This window comes from Lepidochelys olivacea (assembly GCF_965140295.1).
Source record: "Lepidochelys olivacea isolate rLepOli2 genome assembly, chromosome: 3".
Classification (NCBI taxonomy): domain Eukaryota; kingdom Metazoa; phylum Chordata; order Testudines; family Cheloniidae; genus Lepidochelys; species Lepidochelys olivacea.
Window position 1 is genome coordinate 107,027,402 of NC_140413.1, and position 15,022 is coordinate 107,042,423.

At 42.4% G+C, this 15,022-nt stretch overlaps 1 protein-coding gene across 1 annotated transcript in view; it reads left to right on the forward strand.

Moving 5' to 3' along the window:
* The window catches only part of HECA (hdc homolog, cell cycle regulator), a 35,687-nt gene that overhangs the window by 10,554 nt on the left and 10,111 nt on the right, over positions 1 to 15,022 (forward strand). The gene's annotated exons all lie outside the window — the stretch shown is intronic.

Below are 15,022 nucleotides of genomic sequence, written 5' to 3' on the forward strand. Positions count from 1 at the left end.
TAAGCTGACAGCAAAACGGCTGGGTCTGGGGGCTTCCACTCCCCCCTCCGGATAGCGGGTCGGCAGTCTCCCTCCCCCCCCCCTCCTCCGGGGGTTTCAGCTAAGGCAAATAGCTGCGCCCAAGAGCAGGCGTGGGGTGGGGGGGTGCTGGCGGCAAGCTGGCAGCCGACCAGCACTCAACGGCAGCAAAGAAAAACGGCAAAAAAACAAAACAAAAAAGCGTCTGGCCCGGTCGGGGGGCCAAGGGGGGGGGAACTAAGGCAGAATCAAAAAGTAAGAAAAATCCAGGCCAGGGGGCTTTAGGAAAGAATAGAAAGCAGATAGCTGAGGAGCAAGCCAGGGACGTTCCATTTCCCAACAGAGAAGGTTCCAGAACAATCAGGAATCTTCTGGAGATAAGACAGGCTGATTAGAACACCTGCAGCCAATCAAGAAGCGGCCCAAACCTAGTCACCGTCTGGGCCGAGTCTTTGCAGAGAGGGGTCCTCCCTCTTTCGTGCAGGCGAGCCATGCTCTCCTTATTGCCAAAGAAGGGGGACCTCCGCGATTTACGAAATTGGCGTCCCGTCTCGCTCCTCAGCACGGACTATAAGGTCGCAGCGAAAGCCATCTCGCTGCGGTTAGGATCCGTGCTGGCGGACGTGATCCACCCAGACCAGACCTACACCGTACTGGGCCGCACCATCTTCGACAACCTGTATCTGGTCCGGGACCTCTTGGAATTCGGGTGAAGGGACAGCCTGTCGATCGCCCTCCTGTCCCTGGATCAGGAGAAGGCGTTCAACAGGGTATCTCCTGAGCACTCTGTGAGCGTTTGGCTTCGAACCCCAGTTTGTGGGTTTTCTCCAGGTGCTGTACGCCTCCGTATAGTGTCTGGTCAGGCTCAACTGGACCCTGGCCGAACCGGTCCGCTTCGGGCAAGGCGTACGGCAGGGGTGCTCCCTCTCGGGCCAGCTGTACGCTCTGGCGATTGAGCCCTTCCTCTGTCTCCTCTGCAGGAGGTTGACACGGTTGGCGCTGCGGGAGCCGGAGCTGCGGCTGGTCCTGTCGGCGTATGCCGAAGATGTGCTCCTTGTGGTCCAGGACCCGAGCGACTTGGCGCGGGTGGAGGCTTGCCAGGCCGTTTACTCGGCAGCCTCTTCTGCCCGGGTCAACTGGGTCAAGAGCTCTGGCTTGGTGGTAGGGGTGAGCTCCCTCCCACCCGCGCTTCAGGCCATCCGGTGGAGCGCGGGTCCGGTGCTCTATCTCGGCATTTACCTTTCTGCCACACATCTGTCTCCGCAGGAGAACTGGCACGGTTTAGAGGGCAGGGTGGTAGAGCGGCTCCGGAGATGGACAGGACTACTCTGGTGTCTCTCCCTTTGAGGGCGGGCACTGGTGCTTAATCACCTAGTCCTGTCCATGCTCTGGTACCGGCTCAACACCCTGGTCCCGGCCCCGGATTTCTTGGCCAACCTGTGGACGTTGATTCTGGAGTTCTTCTGGTCAGGACTGCACTGGGTCTCTGCAGGGGTTCTCCATCTACCCCTGGAGGAGGGAGGGCAGGGCCTGAAGTGTCTCCGCACTCAGGTCCATGTCTTCTGCCTCCAGGCCCTGCAGAGGCTCCTTTATGGTGCAGGTAGTGCGGCATGGAGCGTATTGGCGCACACCTTCCTGCGCCACTTCCGAGGGCTCCAATATGACCGGCAGCTCCTTTATCTCTATCCGACGGGTCTTCCGCGAGACCTCTCCAGGCTGCCGGTCTTCTACGAGGACCTCCTCCGGACCTGGAAACTGTTCACAGCGACCAGGTCCGTGGTAGCCTCCGTGGGGGAAGATCTCCTTGCGGAGCCCCTGCTCCAGGCACTAGGAACTGAGAGTGAGAACGTGGACTGTTGGAGGACTGAGATGTACAAGCATTATCAGACACCAGGAGGAAGGTCCTACGGTGAGGATAAAGAAGGTGTTGGGAGGAGGCCATGGGGAAGTAGCCCAGGGAGATGCAGCTGTCGCACAGCTGTTCCAGGAGGCACTCTAGACAGCTGCATTCCACAGGGTCCTGGGCTGGAACCCGGAGTAGAGGGCGGGCCTGGGTTCCCCCCAAATCCTCTCAACTCCTGGTCAGACACAGGAGGAGTCGACCTGGACTGTGAATTCAGAAAAACATCCAAGCTGAGGGCTGCCACGAAGCTCCAAGGCGAGCAAATCCGCCAATAAGCGCAAGACCCACCAAGGTAGAGCAGGAACTTTGTCACAATATATATTTATGGAATACAAATCACTATGGCTAAGCACTGATAAATATTCTCTATCAAATATTCTCTACTCGTTGAGTGATTTAAATGGGACCACTTGTGGAGTTAAAGTACTGCTAAGTGTAAGGACATAAAAATATGACCTATAATAGGATACTAAAGCATAACTTGCGCTTCATAATTCTATTTATCTCCAAACTCAGTTGAACATAACTGTTTTATTGTCTACACCAGTGCACTTTATTTTTGAAAAGAGCCTTCATGCTGTATTTGTAATACCTATTTGTAGGATTCTAGAAACTGCAAATACTTGCTTTTGTGGACAAAACAGTTCATAAAATTACAAATCTGTGCAGATAGAGGCAATTGTGTAGTATTGATGAATACAATAAAGACTGTTCCTGTATACATGTGAGGTAAGCAAATATACATGCAGATGTCAGGAAATTAAAAAAATTATATGCTCTCAAAATGGTTAACCATGGGCTGGATTCCATGCTCACGGACCTATATTTATTACTAGGCTTTGCTTTAGGAGGTATTTTAAAAACAGACTTCTTTGAAACTGGTGAGAGACTGTTGAAAGAACTAAGAGGGGAGTTTTCTTTGCATCCACTCATTCCAGATCTCCCTCCCATTTGTTTGTAAACAGCAGTGACAAAACAATTTCTGGGCATGGGAGAGATCTGTAAGCTCTTTCTCTACCCGCCCTTACATCATCATACAGACACACACTTTTATCTGCTTGATAGTTGTGGTCCTGAACCCATCCTTGCTCCTCTACTTTTCCGCCTATAGAACATTAGACAAAAGTTATTGTGTGTTTGCAGTTTAATAGGTTCAGCCTAAAGGTTAGATCAACTGAGATGCCAAGTGTTTGAGCTCCCATTGCTCTTCAGGGGTACAGACATTGGGAGTTGTGGGTGCTCAGCATGTTGCAAGATTGGGCCTAAATTATAGGAAATAAATCCATATGGTTTGGAACCTTAAAAAGGCACCTGAATTACAATAACACACAAAATAATGATTAAAAAAAGTCTCACCCTTCTTCTAATTAGAGTCCTTTTCACAGAAATTCAGGATTACAGAAATGCAGAAGTTTTGAGGAAACAGTTTAGTTCACAGAAGTGAAAGTTCAGATGCAGAAGGCTATCTCAACTTTGAGTAAGAAACCAGTGACTGCAGCACTGGAGTGTCATGGAAGAGTGCAAGGCTGTGAAGATGGGATACATCTAAACTGCAGTTGTAACATTAGGAAGGGAGGGAGAGAGAGAGAGGATGTGTTTCTACTATAAGTAGAGCTGTAGTGTAGCCATAACTTATGTTGACTTAGGCTATGTTGCTCAGGGGTGTAAATTAGCTACCCATCCTGAGCTACATAACTTATGCTGACTTAAGTGCCAGTGTGGACAGCGCTATGTTGGGGAGAGAGCTTCTCCAGCTGACATACCTACTGCTGCTCATGGGGGCTGGAATAATTAAGCCAACGAGAGAGCTCTCTCCCATCCACTTAAAGCGGCTACACTAAGATTCAGGGCAAGTCTACGCTACAAAATTAAGTAGACCTAAGTTACATTGACGTATAGCCACCACAGTAATTGAATTGGTTTATATGTCCACACTATGCTCCTTGGGTTGGCAGTGCACATCCTCACCAGGAGCGCTTGCACCGATTTAACTGCCAGTGTGGGGCATCGTGGGATGGTTTCTGAATGGCAGCAAGTCAATGTAAGCAACACAGTGTCTGCACTGACATTGTGTCAACCTAACTACATAGACTTAAGCACGACACCTTTCGCGGAGGTGGAGTTATTAAGTATAATGGGCAAGCAGCATCGGTGGGAGCTACATTTTAATGGAAACACTTACAGAGTTAGGTCAGTGTAAGACAGTTTACATCAGGGATTCTCAAACTGGGGGTCGGGACCCCTCAGCAGGTTGTGAGGTTATTACATGGGAGGTCGCTAGCTGTCAACCTCTGCTCCAAACTCCGCTTTGCCTCCAGCATTTATAATGGTGTTAAATATATAAAAAAGTGTCTTTAATTTATAAGGGGGCGTCGCACTCAAAGGCTTGTTATGTGAAAGGGGTCACCAGTAAAAAAAGTTTGAGAGCCACTGGTTTACATCAACCAACTTTGTAGTATAGACCAGGCCTCAGTTCCTTTCTTTAGGAATGGGTACTGTACTTAAGAGGGGAATTCAGTAATCTCACTGCAGTGACCCTTTTATTCATATCATGAATTGGAATTTCACACTGCTAGTCTACTAGGGCGGAAGCACTGGAAATCTGCATTAATTATTAGGCTCTTCTTCCTGAGACATAGGGATTAGTTTTCTGAAGAGCTTCAAAGAATTAAAGGCCATGGGGAAGGCTTCAAAGAGTGAATTCAAATTGTCTTTACATCATCAAGTGTGTGTGTGTATGGGGGGAGTTCTTATGCGTTTGTCATTCTGTTTTTCTCAGTCAGTAGAAACAGGTAAATGTGTCTTACAACTGGGAGGACTGATCTGTTTATTAGACGCTAAGCTATATAAAAGTATTTGTTCAACTGTCACAAAACAATTACTGCACCAATACATGAAATCACTTGTATGGAAACAAGGCTTGTTTAAACAATCATATATTTGGTGAATCAGAACTTGATATTCGTGTCTCTGAAATGCAGCCACGTCTGGGCATAAACCTAGAAGCCATTCTGTTACAGCAATACCACATGTTCATTTGCCCTCCTTAAAAGAATCACAGAACAAGAGAATAGCAACTTCAGGTAAAACTATAGGAGGAATTATAGATAGGCAGAGCAGAACTACTTAAGTTGGCATTTGGCAAAGATGCCTAAATGTTGCAAAAAGCTCTACTAAATGGATACTTTTATGACATAGGCATCTGCTAATCATTCATTAGTCTTGCCAACCACTCAATATCAGAACTGGAAGGGACCTGTTCTGAAGTGCATGTTGGCTTCCAAAATTGAAAAGTGGAACCATTAAATGGATGCAAGTGGTTAGACAGCTACCTGGAAGCAGATTGAGTTTAAATGCTAAACAAGCCTCTGGCAAAAGGAACAATATTTTATTTTTGAGTACAGTATTCATATTTGCTAAACAGATTGGGAGAAAATAAACTATCATCGTGTTTAATGGGGGAAAATGAAGATGCTTGTGTGATGAAGTGGGATTTGTCTGTAATATTTTTATGAATCATGTGCATGCCTCAGTACTTTGCATTGCTACCCAATGGGTGCAAAAGGGTTAAAGCTGCTCTTGGAGCAGAGTAAGAGACATGGGGTGTTTGTGTCACATAGCTGTCTGGGGTAGAATGAATGGATCTTTAAAGGATGGGCTGAAACTGACCATATCAATAGAGAATCTGAAAAGACAAGAGGAACCCCAATGGGCAGGATATTCATAGCAACAAACAACCCAGGGGAAGGAGATTTCCCCCCACCTCCATCAGGGAAGCAGAGCACAGCCCCCAGCCTGAGAACAAAGGAGAAAGGTGTCAGGTGGGTGGGTTAAGGGCTGCCCTTTGGTGAGACACAGAGTTAGAGCCAGGAAGGGATTCCATGGGAGCTTCACTGGGTGGAAGGCTGGCTTGGCGAGAATGCACTATGCTAACCTAACGACTTCCAGATGCTATGTTCTGGTTCACTAATAAATCCTAATGTTTTGAAAAAGCTGCCTGGTGTCATTGCAAATACTTCCTGCAGTGCAAGGGTTCCTTACAGCATACAAGTCTCTGATCAAGAGTCTATCTCGGCTGAACTTGGTGAGCAGATCTCATGGTGTGATGCAGGAGCCCAGAGGTTCAGTCTCAGAGGCATTGAGGCCACATGACCTGCCCTTAAGGTAGTGTGGAACCCCTTGAGAGTCTGCCACTCAGAAAGGATTCCTCCAAGGGAATGTCAGCAAGTTAAAGCTCTGCTCTGTTTTCCTTATTTCCTAATAAACGTAAAATATTGAGATTTTGAAAAAAGCTCAGTCACTGTTTTGTAGTACTGGCTATAGTATTCTTTAAAACAATTGCTTGGTGTTTAAGAAAACAAGCCATATTACCACATGCTAAACTAACTAGGTTTTACAGTTGGTTTAATTTCAATAGATTTTTAGTGATCTCAGTCCTTGAGATGGAGGATTGTAATTCAAAGGTAAATTTGAAACTTGTTTAAATGAATGTTTGAGCAAACTGTCTGTCTATTTAAAAATAGCTTGGAGTACTAAAATCGAAACTTGAATTGTTTAAGTCAGGAAACACAAATATATGGTTCCTGTATCAATAATTGATTAGCATCAGATGTGTATATATGAAATAATCATTACATGTACTTAAACATTAGTATATGTGCACATATTTTGTTGTACTGTACATAGTAATGTTGACTTTACATATAAATAATGTAGGATGAATCCCTGATGCTATTTGAATTGTATGTTTGACTTTTTCCTTATTTCTTTGCAGTTGCAATCTAAAACCTTAGAATTTCACTCATGTAGTCTTTGTATTTAAAATTTTTTGTATCGACTACTCTTTTTGCAAAGAGACAGTATTATAGTGAATAGACATTACAGTAAAGTAAGACTACAGCTTCATAAGACTGCTTCCTACAAAAATAAAGTAAGCACATGAGGGACAAGGAAGAAGTTATGGAAAAGTTTAATCTGTTCCTGGTTTATCGTAGACTGTTGGCTGAGGAGGCACAATATGTAGGAAAACAGTCTATTCACAATCCTTCTGGCATACATTGGTTGCATACAGATCCCTAGTATCTTCTATAAGCATTTCACTATTGATTCAAGAGAACTATTGATTCAACTGGACTATCCTGAAAATTTCACTTCAGATATACCTTTTCTTTTAACCAGTTGCTTTTTGCCTTTTATATCTGAAAAAGGTTTAAAACTGGTTTAAAACTACTGTATCCCCTTCAGAAGTCTTATTTGTCTTGCGTAACCCTAAATTTCGCCTCACTTAAAAATGACTTGCTTGCAAAATCAGACATAAAAATACAAAAGTGTCATAGCACACTATTACTTGAAAAATTACTTGCTTTTTCATTTTTACCTTACAATTATAAAATAAAACAATTGGAATATAAATATTGTATTTACATTTGTGTATAGTATATAGACCAGTATAAAGTCATTGTTGGTACAAAATTTTAGTTTGTACTGACTTCACTAGTGCTTTTTATGTATCCTGTTGTAAAACTAGGCAAACATCTAGATGAGTTGATGTACCCTCTGGAAGACCCCTGGTTGAGAACCACCTGCTTAAACATTGTTTTACTTCTTACAAGCCTGTATATGTAAGAGTAACAACACAGTACAAAAACCCACACCAAGAACATAATGTGTAATTTCTCAAAGCAGGAAATGGAAAAGAAATCACATCAGTAAGCAAACCAAGGGAATAGGAATATTTATGCATTCTAGTTTATAAGTATCTGTATGTATCCATCACATGCATATCATCATTCTTTGGGACCAAGTTTAAGTTACTTCCTCTGGTATTAAAATTCTAAGCTTAATCGTTAAGTTATAAGATTACCATGATTTAGGATGGTAAGGCCCTAGTTATGTGGTGATCAAGTTTTATTTGATCCTGTCTTAGATTTAGTTGAAATTGTAATCTAATTTGATTTTTGTGATAGAAGATCTTCACTCAAATTGAAGATTGTCCCAGATAACTCAGTAATGAGATGATGATTTGTGTGTGTGTGGAGGTATTGCATTTCCTGGCAAGACATCCCTTCCATCTAAATCTTTCTGGACCTAGTTGGTCTGGTGACCATTTTCCCAAGCCACTTCACTCTGTAGTGGGTGTGGAGTATATGGAAGCACATACGGAGCCCAAACTTCAAAATTTACAGTGGCCTGTACCCATTAGGCATCCAGACCAAGGGGTTCCTTTCAAATTGGTCATTAAATATTTTGAGTGATGTGAGGCAGTTGGGAGTAGAAGAAAGTGGACTTAATATGTATTTTTAAAAATTTCTATAATGTATTCAAATGTGTTTTGATATTTACATACATTCAGCTGCTGTGGGCCTGAGTCAACACAGTACTTCAATTTTACACTGGTATAATTCCATTGAAATCAATGGAGTTACATTAGCGTAGAAGTGGACCAGATCCAATATCTGCACAGAACACAGTGAAGACATTTCTTAAAAGGAAAGCCCCACCCAATCCATTATAAGAGAGGGACAGCAACTAGAGGGATGAAGGGATGAGAAGTATTGTTTTGTCTTACAGTGCAGAACAGTTATTTTGGTATGTTGCCATCCAGATACATACCCACGTGTATGTTCATCTGGATAATACTCTTGTTGGATTCTTAGGTCCCATTCTGCAATTAGCTGAGTGTCGACAAGCCTTGTGGTCCATATGGAGCCCCACTGTTGTCTCTCACTACTACATGGTCAGGCTCCAGAGCCACCCATTCTGCAATTGTACCTTTGTGCAGGAGAGAGAGGAGCCTTGCCCTGCCCACTGTACAATGCTGAGACATCCAGTAGGTTCTTCAGAAAAACTAAGGAAGACCACATTTCACAGTTCTGATATTTCTAAGGCTGTGGGGAAGGGAACAAAACCAAATCCCTTTCAAAGCACTTTATCCATCATGAAACAGCGCAAAAGAAAAGGAAAAAAGGGGGGGGGGATCCCTCTCACTCCTTTGCAATTGCCGTTAAAATATCCATTAGATGTAACAAAGAAGATTACAAACAACAACAAAAAATGATTATGGATGCCCTCCGTGCAAAGCATGGGCTATTTTTTTGTTTATTTCTAGCATTTATTTTATGAATCCCATTTTTTGTTTGCATGCTGCTGAGGCACGAGTATTGTCCAAATGGTTATGGATATTTTATTTTTGGCATTTAGCAAACTGTATGTGTTACGAGGGTGGGACAAAGGAAGTGTTTTATCAGCTTTACTTATGATAAGAGAAGAAGTACTTGTGGCACCCTAGAGACTAACAGATATATTTGAGCATAAGCTTTCATGAGCTATAGCTCACTTCATCGGATGCATGCAGTGGAAAATACAGTGTGGAGATTTTATATACCCAGAGAACATGAAACAATGGGTGTTACCATACACACTGTAACGAGAGTGATCAGGTAAGGTGAGCTATTACCAGCAGGAGAGGGAAAGAAAACAAAACAAAACAAAAAAACCTTTTGTAGTGATAATCAAGGTGGGCCATTTCCAGCAGTTGACAAGAACGTGTGAGGAACGGTATGGGGGGGGGGAAATAAACCTGGGGAAATAGTTTTACTTTGTGTAATGACACATCCACTCCCAGTCTTTATTCAAGCCTAATGTAATGGTGTCCAGTTTTGAAATTAATTCCAATTCAGCAGTCTCTCATTGGAGTCTGTTTTTGAAGGTTTTTTTTGTTGAAGAAATGCCACTTTTAGGTCTATAATTGAGTGACCAGAGAGATTGAAGTGTTCTCCAACTGGTTATTGAATGTTCTAATTCCTGACGTCTGATTTGTGTCCATTTATTCTTTAACGTAGAGACTGTCTGGTTTGGCCAATGTACATGGCAGAGAGGCATTGCTGGCACATGATGGCATATATCACATTGGTAGATGTGCGGGTGAACAAGCCTGTAATAGTGTGGCTGATGTGATTAGGCCTATGATGGTGTCCCCTGAATAGATATGTGGACACAGTTGGCAATGGGCTTTGTTGCAAGGATAGGTTCCTGGGTTAGTGTTTTTGTTGTGTGGTTGCTGGTAAGTATTTGCTTCAGGTTGGGGGGCTGTCTGTAAGCAAGGACTGGCCTGTCTCCCAAGATCTATGAGAATGATGGGTCATCCTTCAGGATAGGTTGTAGATCCTTGATGATGATGAGGACAATTAAAATAGTTAATAACAAGGAACAGATTTAGTGCTTGTGCTCTGTTCCAAAGGGTGTTTTAATAAAACATAACATTGGAGAACTCTGGACATAAAATTAAAACGATAATTAAATTATAGGCCATCTCAGTTGTGTTTGTGCACACAAATATTAGAGAATATTTAAACTTTTTATGGGGGTATTGGACTTTTGGTTTCTTTCCCTCAAAAATGGTATGAAAGACTGCATTACAAAGTAGACGAATGCTGGAGGATGTGTAAATGAGAGATTTTCACAGTACTTTTTTTAAAAAAAACTTTTTCAGCATCGGGTTTATTATGATGTGCCTTTGATGGTTTAATTTTAATTAGCTCTTCTGGGATACATTGCATATTATTGCCTAATATGCTATAATCCAAAGATACACTTTTTCAAATCTTAAGTATCATAAAAGTATTACTACTTGCTAGAGTCAAAGGAAAAAAGCCTGCACAAGCATTGCTTGATGTGGCATGATGTCTGTTGAATTGAAATGGGCAGTATCAGATGAGTAGCTGGGTTAGGAAACTCAGTTTTTTGTTATCTTAGCCAATGTTAGTATACCCAGTAATACACGTCAGCAGCTTGAAGAGAAGTTTTAAGAGCCATAGTAACAACAAATAATAATAAATGAAGACTAGAAATATAAAACTCAACAAAACCCCACCATAGTTTCTGTGAGCTTAGATAACTAGTAGGAAAACAGGCCTGGTATTAGTTGGATGAGCTTCCTAAATGGTGCTAGAGGGATACCATAGCTGTCTCCTGAAGCTCTCCATCCAGCTTGTTTACTTGTGGTGTTTTCCTCTCTGCATCTGATCTGTTTACAGAATATGTATTCTGAAATGGAATGCATACTCTTCACACTTTGAGAGAAAAGGTATCTACATCTCAGAAACTGCCACTATTGTGGACACCATTGTTGGCATTAGGAACAGAGAGGAGAATGATCGAATAAATAATTATGGAGACTCAATTGACCTCTTACACTAAGAGGTAGATCTCTTCAGAGGAAAGTTGAGGCACATTGGTGGAGCAGCATTGGTAGTTTTTTTCCATGCTGTCTGTATGTATGTTTTGGATAAAAAGGTTTCCAGAGCTTTCAGTTCTTTACCTTTCATGAATTTGCTAAAGGTTCTGTGGCTTTATTATCCTTTTAACAGAACATTATAGGAAAGGGCAACAATACTACTAGAATGTTGAAGATTTGATTGTCTTAAAATGAACTGCATGTGTCTATGCATGGCCACTGTATAAGATTATGGAAAGTTTCTTAAAGTGGAGGTGGCTGTTAAATAAAAGTAACGTATTTTAAATCAGCGTAATGTTTTTAGTGATGGCCAGAAGCAGCTGAAGCAGAGCTTTTTCCAAACTGTTTCTGAATATGCTGGACAGCACAGGTCCCAGTAGAGATCCTTAAGGAACCCTGCTATTTACTGCTGTCTATTGTGAAAACTGTCCATTTATTCTTACCCTTGTTTCCTATCTTTTAATCAGTTACTGATCTATGAGAGGACCTTCTCTGTTATCCCATGACTGCTTACTTTGCAAAAGAGCCTTTGGTGAGGGACCTTGTCAAAGGCTTTCTGAAAGTCTCGGTACACTATATCAACTGGATCACTCATGTCCACATGCTTGTTGATTCCCCTCAAAGAATTCTAATAAGTTGGGGAGGCATGATTTTCCTTTACGAAAGCCATGTTGATGCTCCCTGACCTATTGTGTTCATCTGTGTGTCTGATCATTCTGTTCTTTACTCTGGTTTCAACCAGTTTGCTCAGTACTGAAGTTAGGCTTACCAGGCTATAATTGCCAGGATTTGCCTCTGGAGCCTTTTTTTTAAAAAAATCAGCATTACATTCACTACCCTCCAAATCATCTGGTACAGTGGCTGATTTAAGCGATAGGTTACAAACCACAGTTGTTAGTTCAGCAATTTCATATTAGTTTCTTCAGAACTCTTGGATGAATGCCATCTGGTTCTGTTGACTTATTACTGTTCATTGTATCAGTTTGTTCCAATACCTCCTCTATTGACACCTCAATTTGGGATGGTTACTCAGATTTGTCACCTAAGAAGAATGGCTCTCCTCCACAGCCTCTGCTGTGAAGACTGATGCAGATAATTTATTTATCTTCTCTGAGATGGCCTCATGTTCCCAGATTGCTCCTTTAACACCTAGATCCGTCTAGTGACCCAACTAACTGTTTGGCAGCCTCCCTTTTTCTGATGGACTTAAACATGTTTTTGCTCTTAGTTTTTGTGTTTTTCCCTAGTTGCTTTGAAATTCTTTCTTGGCCTGCCTGCCTTATGCTTTTGATTTGCCAGAGTTTATGCTCCTTTCTATACATCGCACACTAAGATTTCGCTTCTAGTTTTTAAAGGATGCCCTTTTCCCACTAGCCATCTCTTTTACTCTGCTGTTCAGTCACAGTGTCTTGTTTATTTTTGGTCCTCTTACGTTGGTTTTTTTTTTTTTTTTTAAATTTGGGATATACATTTTGTTTGAACCTCTATTATGGTGTTTTAAATAGTTTCCATGCATCTTACAGGCATTTCACTCTTATGGCTAACCCTTTTAATTTTCATTTAACTAGCCTCCTCATTTTTGTAATGTTCCCGTTTTTGAAGGTAAATGCTGCTGTGGTGGGTTTCTTTGGCATTTTCCCCTCTACAATGATGTTAAATTTTGTTATGTTATGGTCAGCTATTACTGAGTGGTTCAGCTATATTTTCTTCTTGGACCAGATCCTGTGCTCCACTTCGGACTAAATCAAGATTTGCCTCTCCCTGTGTGTGTGTTCAAGCTGTTCCACAAAGCAGCCATTTAAGGGTCTAATAATTTTATCTCTGCATCCCTTCCTGAGGTGACACATACCCAGTCAATATAAGGATATAATGAAATCCCCTATCATTATTGGGTTTTTTCTGCCTTTGTATCCTCTCTAATTTCCCTGAGCATTTCATGCTCCGTCACCATCCTGGCCAGGTGGTCGGTAAAATATTCCTAGCGCTATACTTTTATTGTTCAAGCATGGAATTTCTGTCCATAGAGATACTGTGATAGTTTGATTCGGTTAAGATTTTTGTTTTATTTGATGCTATGCTTTCTTTCACATATAGTGCCACTCCTCCACTAGTGTGACCTTACTGTGTATTTCTGTATATTTGGTACCCTGGTATTATGGTGTCCCCTTGATGTTCCTTATCCCATCAAGTTTCCACAAGGCCTATTATTTCAATATCCTCATTTAATGCCAGGCACTCTAATTCACCCATCTTTAGTATTTAGACTCCTAGTATTTGTATGTAAGCGTTTGGTCAAGATTCAGTGGCTTGACTTCATGTGTTATACCTAAATGGGACTCTTACTTTTGACTGTTTCCTCACTAGCTCCTACTTCTACTTAACCAAGTTATTTTCTGTCCTCTGTAGTAAGATATTGAGTCTCCCTTTAATATATTCGTCAGTTGGGGTTGGTTTTGCTTTGAGCAGGGGGTTGGACTAGATGACCTCCTGAGGTCTCTTCCAACCTTAATCTTCTGTGATTCTGTGATCCCTGAGGGATGTCTCCGCCTGAACTGTGGGCTCCTCTGTAGCTGTTGGCTGTCCCCCAGCTTGGGATGAAATTCCCTCCCCACTAGGCTTATCTACTTCCCATATAATTCTTCTGCAGAGTCCAGGAGTTCTGTCAGCTCTCCTGATGTGCCTTCTGCTCCCTGACTTGTGCACTCTTTTTTGCACATTGGGCTCCGGGCTGCCTTTGACCACAGAAGCCCTGGAGAAGGGTGGTATTATCTGAATGCCATAGTACCTGCCTGATCTGCTAAAATTCTGAATGATTTCTGGGAAGTGAGGTGGAGGGAGGAAGTGCAGGGTAAGAAAAGTTGTGGGAGGTGAAAGAATATCCTCAATATTGGGTTCAGTGCCTGAAAATGTTGATGCTTATCAGAGTCAAATCTCCTAAGGTTTGACCAAGGTTAACTATACTGCAAAAATCCTTCGTGTATTAGAAGTTGTCGTCCCCCCCCCCCCAAAAAAAAAAAAAAAAAGGTTTTCATATTCAGCAATCCAGAAAGCGGCAGCGGTACCGCTTCTAGCCCTTCTCATCTTCAGTTACAAGTCCAAAAGCCAGCCAAATGGTTTCTCCATATATTACAACAGACATTTAGATTAGGGAAAAAATAGATAAACCATAATAATGGAAAACACAGGTACAGAAGCAGACAGTTTCATATGACAGGGAAATTCAAATGGACTGTTCTTGCTCCAGAACATAGCAAAGGCTGCTAGTTAAGCTGGTTTGGGATTCACATAAGGGTAAATCATACCTTGACTCAGTGGTTTCCAAAAGCCTTCAGTGTGGCTGAACTGATTTAGTGGGGGCATGAGGGGAAGGGAAAGGAAGCAGGCTGCCTGCTGGAAGCTCATGCAGGAATGGTGGCTCTTCCAGAGCTCCCTGCGTTCTAGCATAGCCAAAGAGGGGTAAGGTGAATATGCAGCTCTGGCCGACAAACCCTGTCGAGGAGGCAGCTGCATCGGCCACAGAGACTACTCTAGGCTTGAGGGTGTAGTCATGGCCATGGACAGACTTCTAGAGAAGGACTTTTTTCTCCCAGTGAGCACCCTGCATGGACCCCGCATATACTTGCTATGTATAGGCTTTAGGGCTTGACCCACAGTGCGACACTAGAAACAACAAAAGAAAAACTATTAATACACTAAGGCCCCAGTCTTGTGAAGGCTTAACATGTGTCCTTTTACATGCCTGAATAGTGCCATTGAGTGGGACCATTCATGAACCTGAAGTGACACAGGTGTTTAAGTCTCTGTCGGATGAGAGCCTAATGTGGCAGTTTTTTCTAATCTTGTTTATGTTGCAGAAGTCTCTCAGT